Source organism: Pongo abelii, chromosome 14, assembly GCF_028885655.2.
Source record: "Pongo abelii isolate AG06213 chromosome 14, NHGRI_mPonAbe1-v2.0_pri, whole genome shotgun sequence".
Classification (NCBI taxonomy): Eukaryota; Metazoa; Chordata; class Mammalia; order Primates; family Hominidae; genus Pongo; species Pongo abelii.
Window position 1 is genome coordinate 20,415,848 of NC_071999.2, and position 11,614 is coordinate 20,427,461.

At 42.4% G+C, this 11,614-nt stretch overlaps 1 pseudogene; it reads left to right on the forward strand.

Moving 5' to 3' along the window:
• Positions 1-270: 270 nt before the first annotated feature.
• On the forward strand, positions 271-1,939 carry LOC100448942 (mitochondrial import receptor subunit TOM40 homolog; annotated as a pseudogene).
• Positions 1,940-11,614: the final 9,675 nt, after the last annotated feature.

Genomic DNA, 11,614 nt, shown 5'->3' on the forward strand with positions numbered 1-11,614 from the left:
GGAATAATATTCAAAACACTTTTCTGAAATGCATCTAGCCACACGGGAGAATGAGCATGTAAGGAGGTAAAGGGTTGGTGGTGAAAAAATTATAGATTTCAAAGTTATTGTTTGAAATAACCCAAACAAGCAAAACATTAGTATTTTTATCTTGAAATTCTTGGTGAATTTTATGTTCTAGCCCATAATATATTAGTTTATATTAACACAAAATTCTTCCAAAATGGACATGTCCAAAAGATACACCATGCTGGCGACGGTGGTGGCGGCGGCGGCAGCGGGTTCGGTTGCGCGTGGGGCACGGGGTGGGAGCGGAGCCCAGGCCGGGAGAAGGCGCCGCCGCCAGCGACCATGGGGAACGTGTTGGCTGCCAGCTCGCCACCCGCAGGGCCGCCACCGCCGCCTGTGCCGCCACCTCCGTCCTCGCCGCCGGGCTTCACGCTGCCGCCGCTGGGAGGCGGCCTGGGCGTCGGCACCAGTACGAGTCGAGGTTCGGAACCGACCTCCGGGGCTGCAACCGCCAGCGCCTCAGGGGCCGCCGAGGATGGGGCCTGCGGCTGCCTGCCCAACCCGAGCACATTCGAGGAGTGACACCGGAAGTGCAAGGAGCTGTTTCCCATTCAGATGGAGGGTGTCAAGCTCACAGTCAACAAAGGGTTGAGTAACCATTTCCAGGTGAACCACACAGTAGCCCTCAGCACAATCAGGGAGTCCAAATACCACTTCGGGGTCACGTATGTGGGGACAAAGCAGCTGAGTCCCACAGAGGCGTTCTCCGTACTGGTGGGTGACATGGACAACAGCGGCAGTCTCAACGCTCAGGTCATTCACCAGCTGGGCCCCGGTCTCAGGTCCAAGATGGCCATCCAGACCCAGCAGTCAAAGTTTGTGAACTGGCAGGTGGACAGGGAGTATTGGGGCTCTGACTCACAGCAGCCATCACCCTGGGGAACTCAGACGTCCTCGTGGGTTCAGGAATCCTCGTAGCCCACTACCTCCAGAGTATCACGCCTTGCCTAGCCCTGGGCAGAGAGCTGGTCTACCACCAGCAGCCTGGAGAGGAGGGCACTGTCACGTCTCTAGCTGGGAAATATACATTGAACAACTGGTTGGCAATGGTAACGTTGGGCCAGGCGGGCATGCACGCAACATACTACCACAAAGCCAGTGACCAGCTGCAGGTGGGTGTGGATTTTGAGACTAGCACAAGGATGCAGGACACCAGCGTCTCCTTTGGATACCAGCTGGACCTGCCCATGGCCAAAGGCTCTGTGGATAGCAACTGGATCATGGGTGCCACGCTGGAGAAGAAGCTCCCGCCCCTGCTCCTGACGCTGGCCCTTGGGGCCTTCCTGAATCACTGCAAGAACAAGTTCCAGTGTGGCTTTGGCCTCACCATCGTCTGAGCCCTCCTGGCCCCTGCCTTCCACACCCTTCTGATTCCACCTCCACCTCCACCTCCCCCTGCCACAGAGGGGAGACCTGAGCCCCCCTCCCTTCCCTCCCCCCTCGGGGGTCGGGGGGGGGCATCGGAAAGGAGGGACCCCGCCACCCCAGCAGCTGAGGAGGGGATTCTGGAACCGAATGGCGCTTCGGGATTCTGAGTACCAGGGGCAGCGTGCCCAGTGGGCCTGGGGTCCCGGGAGGGATTCTGGAATTGAGGGGCACGCAGGATTCTGAGCACCAGGGGCAGAGGTGGCCAGACAACCTCAAAGAGGAGTGTCCTGGCATCCCCATCCTCCAAAGGGCCTGGGCCCACCCCGAGGGGGCAGCGAAAGGAGCTTCCCCATCCCTGGTCAGTCCACCCTGCCCCATCCACTTTCCCATTTCCTCGGTATAAATCATGTTTGTAAGTTATGGAAGAACTGCGATATTTTACAGAAAAAAACAAAAAACAACAAAAATATACATGGGAAAAAAAAAAGATACACCATGCTTATCTAAGGCTTTTAGTACCTCCTGTCATAGTTGCATATACACCAGATTGAGGGGCACAGAACTAGGGGAATTTGGTAAAATGCTCATTATACAGAACTGTAATACCTATTGTGGCATTTTAATTATGTAAAAGCTTAATGAAATACTACATAAAAATATACTGTTTATTTTTCTGATAGATTTCATAGCACTCCGTGGTACTAAGATTTTCTAAAATTTAGAAAACAACTTTAGTAATTATGTTTGTCTACTATAGTAATTGTTTTTCTTCTTTCACTTTTCAGGTTTTCCATTAATATAAAAAGTAAAATTTCCATACATTTCCATTTATTTTAAATCAAAGCAGTGTCAACAAATCTACATTACCTACAGAATATAAAGAGAAGTATGTGAAACTTTATAAACATTTAAGTTATACTTTCCTGACAGACAACCCCATACCTGCTATCATGTCATCTACAGCACTCATTTTCAGCAATACTTGTTCAATTAGCCCAGCTTCTGTGCTAGTCTGCACATTCTGAACAATTTTTCATAGAATGGCTGTAAACATGCTCCCTATTTCTGCTTGACATGTTACATCACTGTGCTCTAAAAGTTCTGTCATGCATGTTATACTCTCAGCATCCTGGATAATAAAGTTCATCTCCAGTTCAAATCATCCGCCAACCAGCTGAAAGTAAACAGAAAGAAACAATAGTGTTAACATGGGAGGTTACTGATAACAGTAGAATAAAATAATAACAAGAATTCAAAGCTACTACTCTAAAAAAATTTCAAGGCTTTTGGTATAAAATTATTTTTTATAAAAAGTATAAGAGCTACAGATAAATGACAGGCATTGTAAGCATTGAAACTAGTGAACACTGAAGGGGTGGCCTGCCCCTCTACACCTGTGGGATATCTCATCAGGTGGGACGAGAGACTGAGAAAAGAAATAAGACACAGAGACAAAGCATAGAGAAACAACAGTGGGCCCAGGAGACCAGCACTCAGCATACCAAGGACCTGCACCGGCACCGGTCTCTGAGTTCCCTCAGTTTTTATTGATTATTATTTTCATTATCTCAGCAAGAGGAATGTGGTAGGAGAGCAGGGTGATAATAAGGAGAAGGTCAACAAAAAAAATGTAAGCAAAAGAATCTATGTCATAATTAAGTTCAAGGGGAGGTACTATGCCTGGATGTGCACATAGGCCAGATTTATGTTTCTCTCTGCCCAAACATCTCAGTGGAGTAAAGAATAACAAGGCAGCATTGCTGCCAACGTGTCTCGCCTCCTGCCATAGGGCAGTTTTTCTCCTATCTCGGAACTGAACAAATGTACAATAGAGTTTTATATCGAGACACTCAGTTCCCAGGGGCAGGCAGGAGACAATGGCCTTCCTCTGTCTCAACTGCAAGAGGATTTCCTCTTTTACTGATCCACCTCAGCACAGACCATACACGGGTGTCAGGCTGGGGGACGGTCAGGTCTTTCTCATCCCATGAGGCCATATTTCAGACTATCACATAGGGAGAAAACTTGGACAATACCCGGCTTTCCAGGGCTGAGGTCCCTGTGGCTTTCCGCAGTGCACTGTGTCCCTTGTTTATCAAGACTAGAGAATGGCGATGACTTTTACCAAGCATACTGCTTGTGAACATTTTGTTAACAAGGCATGTCCTGCACAGCCCTAGATCCCTTAAACCTTGATTCCATACAACACATGTTTTCGTGAGCTCAATGTTGGGGCAAAGTGGCTGGGGCAAAGTTACAAATTAACAGCATCTCAACGAAGCAATGTTCAAGGTACAGGTCAAAATGGAATTTCTTATGTGTTCCCTTTCTACATAGACACAGTAACAGTCTTATCTCTCTTTTCCCTACTAACAGAAATCTAATTTTCACATAAATGGGAAACGGTCATTTCAAATCTAGTAAATCAGAGCAAACTACAGCATGTGATTCCTGGGTGGGATTCAGGAAAAATTCCTAAAAAGAGGGTTTGGCCATTAAAAGTGATAATCAACAGAAAATATAGAATTTACTAAGGATAAATTTTAAGACACGAAATTAATTTTCTTTTTTGATATTACTAGTCTTACAGATAAAGAGATGTAACTGGGACATAATCTCCATATATAGAAGATGAAGAAATATGAAACTGATACAACTTACAATAAATGTTGCAATAATGAAATGAATGTTAAAAATAAGTTGAACAGAAATATGTAAGGTCTTGTAATGCTTTTTTTTCTTTTAAGCACAAATCTGAATTCGGTAAAGAAAGCTGATTTAACAGCAACACATTTGACTTCAGCATTATGGCAAATGAGACCAAAGTCATACTGCCCCTCCCGTTTGGTATTTTAAGTACACTAATAGACAAATACAGAATAAAATAACATAATAATACTCTGTTACTCTCTGTTCATCGAATCCCATAGTAACTATTATATTCAGTTATAAGCATCATTCTTTTTTTTATTATACTTTAAGTTTTAGGGTACATGTGCACAATGTGCAGGTTAGTTACATATGTATACATGTGCCATGTTGGTGTGCTGCACCCATTAACTCATCATTTAGCATTAGGTATATCTCCTAATGCTATCCCTCCCCCATACCCCCACCCCACAACAGTCCCCAGAATGTGATGTTCCCCTTCCTGTGTCCATGTGTTCTCATTGTTCAATTCCCATCTATGAGTGAGAACATACAGTATTTGGTTTTTTGTCCTTGCGATAGTTTACTGAGAATGATGATTTCCAATTTCATCCATGTCCCTACAAAGGACATGAACTCGTCATTTTTTATGGCTGCATAGTATTCCATGGTGTATATGTGCCACATTTTCTTCATCCAGTCTATCATTGTTGGACATTTGGGTTGGTTCCAAGTCTTTGCTATTGTGAATAATGCCGCAATAAACATACATGTGCATGTGTCTTTATAGCAGCATGATTTATAGTCCTTTGGGTATATACCCAGTAATGGGATGTCTGGGTCAAATGGTATTTCTAGTTCTAGATCCCTGAGGAATCGCCACACTGACTTCCACAAGGGTTGAACTAGTTCACAGTCCCACCAACAGTGTAAAAGTGTTCCTATTTCTCCACATACTCTCCAGCACCTGTTGTTTCCTGACTTTTTAATGATTGCCATTCTAACTGGTGTGAGATGGTATCTCATTGTGGTTTTGATTTGCATTTCTCTGATGGCCAGTGATGATGAGCATTTTTTCATGTCTCTTTTGGCTATATAAATGTCTTCTTTTCAGAAGCGTCTGTTCATATCCTTCACCCACTTTTTGATGGGGTTGTTTGTTTTTTTCTGGTAAATTTGTTGGAGTTCATTGTAGATTCTGGATATTAGCCCTTTGTCAGATGAGTAGGTTGTGAAAATTTTCTCCCATTTTGTAGGTTGCCTGTTCACTCTGATGTTAGTTTCTTTTGCTGTGCAGAAGCTCTTTAGTTTAATTAGATCCCATTTGTCAATTTTGGCTTTTGTTGCCATTGCTTTTGGTGTTTTAGACATGAAGTCCTTGCCCATGCCTATGTCCTGAATGGCAATGCCTAGGTTTTCTTCTAGGGTTTCTATGGTTTTAGGTCTAACGTTTAAGTCTTTAATCCATCCTGAATTAATTTTTGTATAAGGTGTAAGGAAGGGATCCAGTTTCAGCTTTCCACATATGGCTAGCCAGTTTTCCCAGCACCATTTATTAAATAGGGAATCCTTTCCCCATTGCTTATTTTTTTCAGGTTTGTCAAAGATCAGATAGTTTTAGATATGCAGTGTTATTTCTGAGGGCTCTGTTCTGTTCCATTGATCTATATCTCTGTTTTGGTACCAGTACCATGCTGTTTTGGTTACTGTAGCCTTGAAGTATAGTTTGAAGTCAGGTAGCGTGATGCCTCCAGCTTTGTTCTTTTGGCTTAGGATTGACTTGGCAATGTAGGCTCTTTTTTGATTCCATATGAACTTTAAAGTAGTTTTTTCCAATTCTGTGAAGAAAGTCATTGGTAGCTTGATAGGGATGGCATTGAATCTGTAAATTACCTTGGGCAGTATGGCCATTTTCACGATATTGATTCTTCCTACCCATGAGCATGGAATGTTCTTCCATTTGTTTGTATCCTCTTTTATTTCATTAAGCAGTTGTTTGTAGTTCTCCTTGAAGAGGTCCTTTACATCCCTTGTAAGTTGGATTCCTAAGTATTTTATTCTCTTTGAAGCAATTGTGAATGGGAGTTCACTCATGATTTGGCTCTCTGTTGGTCTGTTATTTGTGTATAAGAATGCTTGTGATTTTTGTGCATTGATTTTGTATCCTGAGACTTTGCTGAAGTTGCTTATCAGCTTAAGGAGATTTTGGGCTGAGACAATGGGGTTTTCTAGATATACAATCATGTCATCTGCAAACAGGGACAATTTGACTTCCTCTTTTCCTAATTGAATACCCTTTATTTCCTTCTCCTGTCTAATTGCCCTGGCCAGAACTTCCAACACAATGTAGAATAGGAGTGGTGAGAGAGGGCATCCCTGTCTTGTGCCAGTTTTCAGAGGGAATGCTTCCAGTTTTTGCCCATTCAGTATGATGTTGGCTGTGGGTTTGTCATAGATAGCTCTTATTATTTTGAGGTATGTCCCATCAATACCTAATTTATTGAGAGTTTTTAGCATGAAGTGTTGTTGAATTTAGTCAAAGGCCTTTTCTGCATCTATTGAGATAATCATGTGGTTTTTGTCTTTGGTTCTGTTTATATGCTGGATTACATTTATTGATTTGTGTATATTGAACCAGCCTTGCATCCCAGGGATGAAGCCCACTTGATCATGGTGGATAAGCTTTTTGATGTGCTGCTGGATTCGGTTTGCCAGTATTTTATTGAGGATTTTTGCATCAATATTCATCAAGGAGATTGGTCTAAACTTCTCTTTTTCAGTTGTGTCTCTGCCCAGCTTTGGTATCAGGATGATGCTGGCCTCATAAAATGAGTTAGGGAGGATTCCCTCTTTTTCTATTGATTGGAATAGTTTCTGAAGGAATGGTACCAGTTCCTCCTTGTACCTCTGGTAGAATTTGGCTGTGAATCCATCTGGTCCTGGACTCTTTTTGGTTGGTAAGCTATTGATTATTGCCACAATTTCAGAGCCTGTTACTGGTCTATTCAGAGATTCAACTTCTTCCTGGTTTTGTCTTGGGAGGGTGTATGTGTCGAGGAATTTATCCATTTCTTCTAGATTTTCTAGTTTATTTGCATAGAGGTGTTTGTAGTATTCTCTGATGGTAGTTTGTATTTCTGTGGGATCAGTGGTGATATCCCCTTTATCATTCTTTATTGCATCTATTTGATTCTTCTCTCTTTTTTTCTTTATTAATCTTGCTAGTGGTCTATCAATTTTGTTGATCCTTTCAAAAAGCCAGCTCCTGGATTCATTTATTTTTTGAAGGGTTTTTTGTGTCTCTATTTCCTTCAGTTCTGCTCTGATTTTAGTTATTTCTCGCCTTCTGCTAGCTTTTGAATGTGTTTGCTCTTGCTTTTCTAGTTCTTTTAATTGTGATGTTAGGGTGTCAATTTTGGATCTTTCCTGCTTTCTCTTGTGGGCATTTAGTGCTATAAATTTCCCTCTACACACTGCTTTGAATGCATCCCAGAGATTCTGGTATGTTGTGTCTTGGTTCTCGTCGGTTTCAAGGAACATCTTTATTTCTGCCTTCATTTCGTTATGTACCCAGTAGTCATTCAGGAGCAGGTTGTTCAGTTTCCATGTACTTGAGTGATTTTGAGTGAGATTCTTAATGCTGAGTTCTAGCTTGATTGCACTGTGATCTGAGAGATAGTTTGTTATAATTTCTGTTCTTTTACATTTACTGAGGAGAGCTTTACTTCCAAGTATATGGTCAATTTTGGAATAGGTGTGGTGTGGTGCTGAAAAGAATGTATATTCTGTTGATTTGGGGTGGAGAGTTCTGTAGATGTCTATTAGGTCTGCTTGGTGCAGAGCTGAGTTCAATTCCTGGGTATCCTTGTTGACTTTCTGTCTCGTTGATCTGTCTCATGTTGACAGTGGGGTGTTAAAGTCTCCCATTATTAATGTGTGGGAGTCTAAGTCTCTTTGTAGGTCACTCAGGACTTGCTTTATGAATCTGGGTGCTCCTGTATTGGGTGCATATATATTTAGGATAGTTAGCTCTTCTTGTTGAATTGATCCCTTTACCATTATATAATGGCCTTCCTTGTCTCTTTTGATCTTTGTTGGTTTAAACCCTGTTTTATCAGAGACTAGGATTGCAACCCCTGCCTTTTTTTGTTTTCCATTTGCTTGGTAGATCTTCCTCCATCCTTTTATTTTGAGCCTATGTGTGTCTCTGCACGTGAGATGGGTTTCCTGAATACAGCACATTGATGGGTCTTGAGTCTTTATCCAATTTGCCAGTCTGTGTCCTTTAATTGGAGCACTTAGTCCATTTACATTTAAAGTTAATATTGTTATGTGTGAATTTGATCCTTTCATTATTATGTTAGTTGGTTGTTTTGCTCATTAGTTGATGCAGTCTCCTCCTAGTCTTGATGGTCTTTACATTTTGCCATGATTTTGCAGCGGCTGGTACTGGTTGTGCCTTTCCATGTTTAGTGCTTACTTCAGGAGCTCTTTTAGGGCAGGCCGGGTGGTGACAAACTCTCTCAGTATTTGCTTGGCTGTAAAGTATTTTATTTCTCCTTCACTTATGAAGCTTAGTTTGGCTGTATATGAAATGCTGGGTTGAAAATTCTTTTCTTTAAGAATGTTGACTATTGGCCCCCACTCTCTTCTGGCTTGTAGAGTTTCTGCCGAGAGATCCACTGTTAGTCTGATGGGCTTCCCTTTGATGGTAACCCGACCTTTCTCTCTGGCTGCCCTTAACATTTTTTCCTTCATTTCAGCTTTGGTGAATCTCATAATTATGTGTCTTGGAGTTGCTCTTCTTGAGGAGTATCTTTGTGGCGTTCTCTGTATTTCCTGAATCTGAATGTTGGCCTGCCTTGCTAGATTGGGGAAGTTCTCCTGGATAATATCCTGCAGAGTGTTTTCCAACTTGGTTCCATTCTCCCCGTCACTTTCAGGTACACCAATCAGATGTAGATTTGGTCTTTTCACATAGTCCCATATTTCTTGGAGGCTTTGTTCATTTCTTTTTATTCTTTTTTGTCTAAACTTCCCTTCTCACTTCATTTCATTCATTCCATCTTCCATCACTGATACCCTTTCTTCCATTTGATCGCATGGGCTCCTGAGGCTTCTGCATTCTTCATGTAGTTCTCAAGCCTTGGCTTTCAGCTCCATGAGCTCCTTTAAGCACTTCTCTGTATTGGTTGTTCTAGTTATACATTCATCTAAATTTTTTTCAAAGTTTTCAACTTCTTTGCCTTTGGTTTGAATTTCCTTCTGTAGCTCGGAGTAGTTTGATCTTCTGAAGCCTTCTTCTCTCAACTCATCAAACTCCAACAGACCTGCAGCTGAGGGTCCTGTCTGTTAGAAGGAAAACTAACAAACAGAAAGGACATCCACACCAAAAACCCATCTGTACATCACCATCATCAAAGACCAAAAGTAGATAAAACCATAAAGATGGGGAAAAAGCAGAGCAGAAAAACTGGAAACTCTAAAAAGCAGAGCACCTCTCCTCCTCCAAAGGAAAGCAGTTCCTCACCAGCAACGGAACAAAACTGGATGGAGAATAAGCATCATTCTTAAAAAAGAACACTGTCAAACTGGATATCCTTTTGGCCTAAAGAATGATAAGATTTAGGAATAAAATAATAATCATATACAACACCTCACAAATTTGAAGTCATTAATTCCTTTGTTCATTCAATAAATAATTTATTAAGGTCTAGAAGTTACTGTTTTGGGAACTAGAATATATGAACATCCAAGATAAAAATCATGCCCTAACAGTGCTAAATTCTAGGAACAAAGATTTATATGTATGTATGCATACACTACTTTATTCCAAAACAGCACTGAAGGTGGCTACAAGTTACATAAAGCATGAAGGAAGGCATAAAATATGAGTAGATGAGAAAAGAGGAAGCCAAGGAAAAACAAGATTAGGAACAGACAGGAAGTAGAATTAGGATCAAGAAGTAGAATTAATTTCCTAACACTGAAAGGTATTCACAAATACTGACAGATCACCACAGAATATGATATAAATAAGATAAATAGTAATAATACCACCACCTAACCTTACATGGCATTTAGTACTGTTTTAAAGATTTTACACCCATTATGACACTATTATTATCTTCATTTTCCATAGAAGGAATCATAGGCACAGAGTTGTAAGTATGTTGAAGAACGTTGCAAAACGGGTAAGAGACCCAGGATCCAAGCACAAGAAGTCTGGCTTCATGCAAGTTCATACAAACATTACAATCTTATTTCAGAATATTATTTTAGGAGGGAGGTGAGACAAGATGGTGGAACAGAAAACTCCACAGATCATCCCCCTACCCCTACCATAAGGATACTAAGTTATCAAACAACTACACAGAAAAAAGCATCTTCATAAGAGCTAAAAATCAGGTGAGCACTCACAGTACCTGGTTTTAACCTCGTATCACTGAGACACTGAAAAGAAAGGAAAACAGTTCTGAGTCTCTGACACCACCCCTCCCAGACCCCAGCAGCATGGCTTGGTGCCAAGAGCATCTCTGGGTGCTGGTGAAGGGAGAACAGAGCAATTGTGAAGCACTGAACTCAGTGCCGTTTTGTTGCAGCAAAAAGGAAAAGCTGATCAAACTAAGCTGAAGTCCACCCAAAAGAGGGCATCTCAACCAGCCTTAGCCAGAGGGCAATAACTGATACCAGCGGTCCAAACCTGACTGCCCACAAACCTCAGTACCAAAGGCCACAGTGCTCTTGTTGTCTAAGTAAACTTGAAAGGTAGTCTAGGCCATACGGATTGCACCTCATAGGTGAGTCCTAGTGCTGACCTAGGCCCAAAGACAATGGATTAAAGTGGCATGGGACATATTGAGATACCAGCTGGGGCAGCTAAGGGAATGCTGGCATCACCTGTCCCCTAACCCCAGACTGCACAGCTTGTGGATCCAAAAGAAACCCCTTCCTTCCACTTGAGAAGAGGAGAGGGAAGAGTTGGGAGGAGTTTGTCTTGCATCTTGCTTATCAGCTCTGCCACAGAAGGACAGGGCACCTTGAGGTCATGAGGCCCTTGTTCCAGGATCTAGCTCTGGGATGACATTTCTGGATACACCCTGGGCCAGAAGGAAACCCACTGCCTTGAAGGAAAGGACTCAGTCCTGGCAGCATTCATCATCTGCTAACTGAAGAGACCTTGGGTCCTGAATAACCAGCAGTGATACCCAGGTACTATGTTGAGGGCCTTGGTGAGCTTCTGAGACTTGTTGGCTTCAGGTGAGACTATGCACATTACCAGCTGTGGTGGCTATGGGGCAAAAGTCCTTCTGCTTGCTAAAAAGACAAGGAAGAGTAAAGGAGACTTTGTCTTGCATCTTAGGTACCAACACCACCACAGTGGGGTAGAGCACCAAGTGGGCTCTTGGGGTCCCCAATTCTAGGACTTGACTCTTGGACAGTATTTCTAGACCTCCCCTGGGCCAAAGGGGAGCCCACTGCCCTGGCGGGTGACTCCCAGGCCAGGCAGTATATCACCACAAGCTGA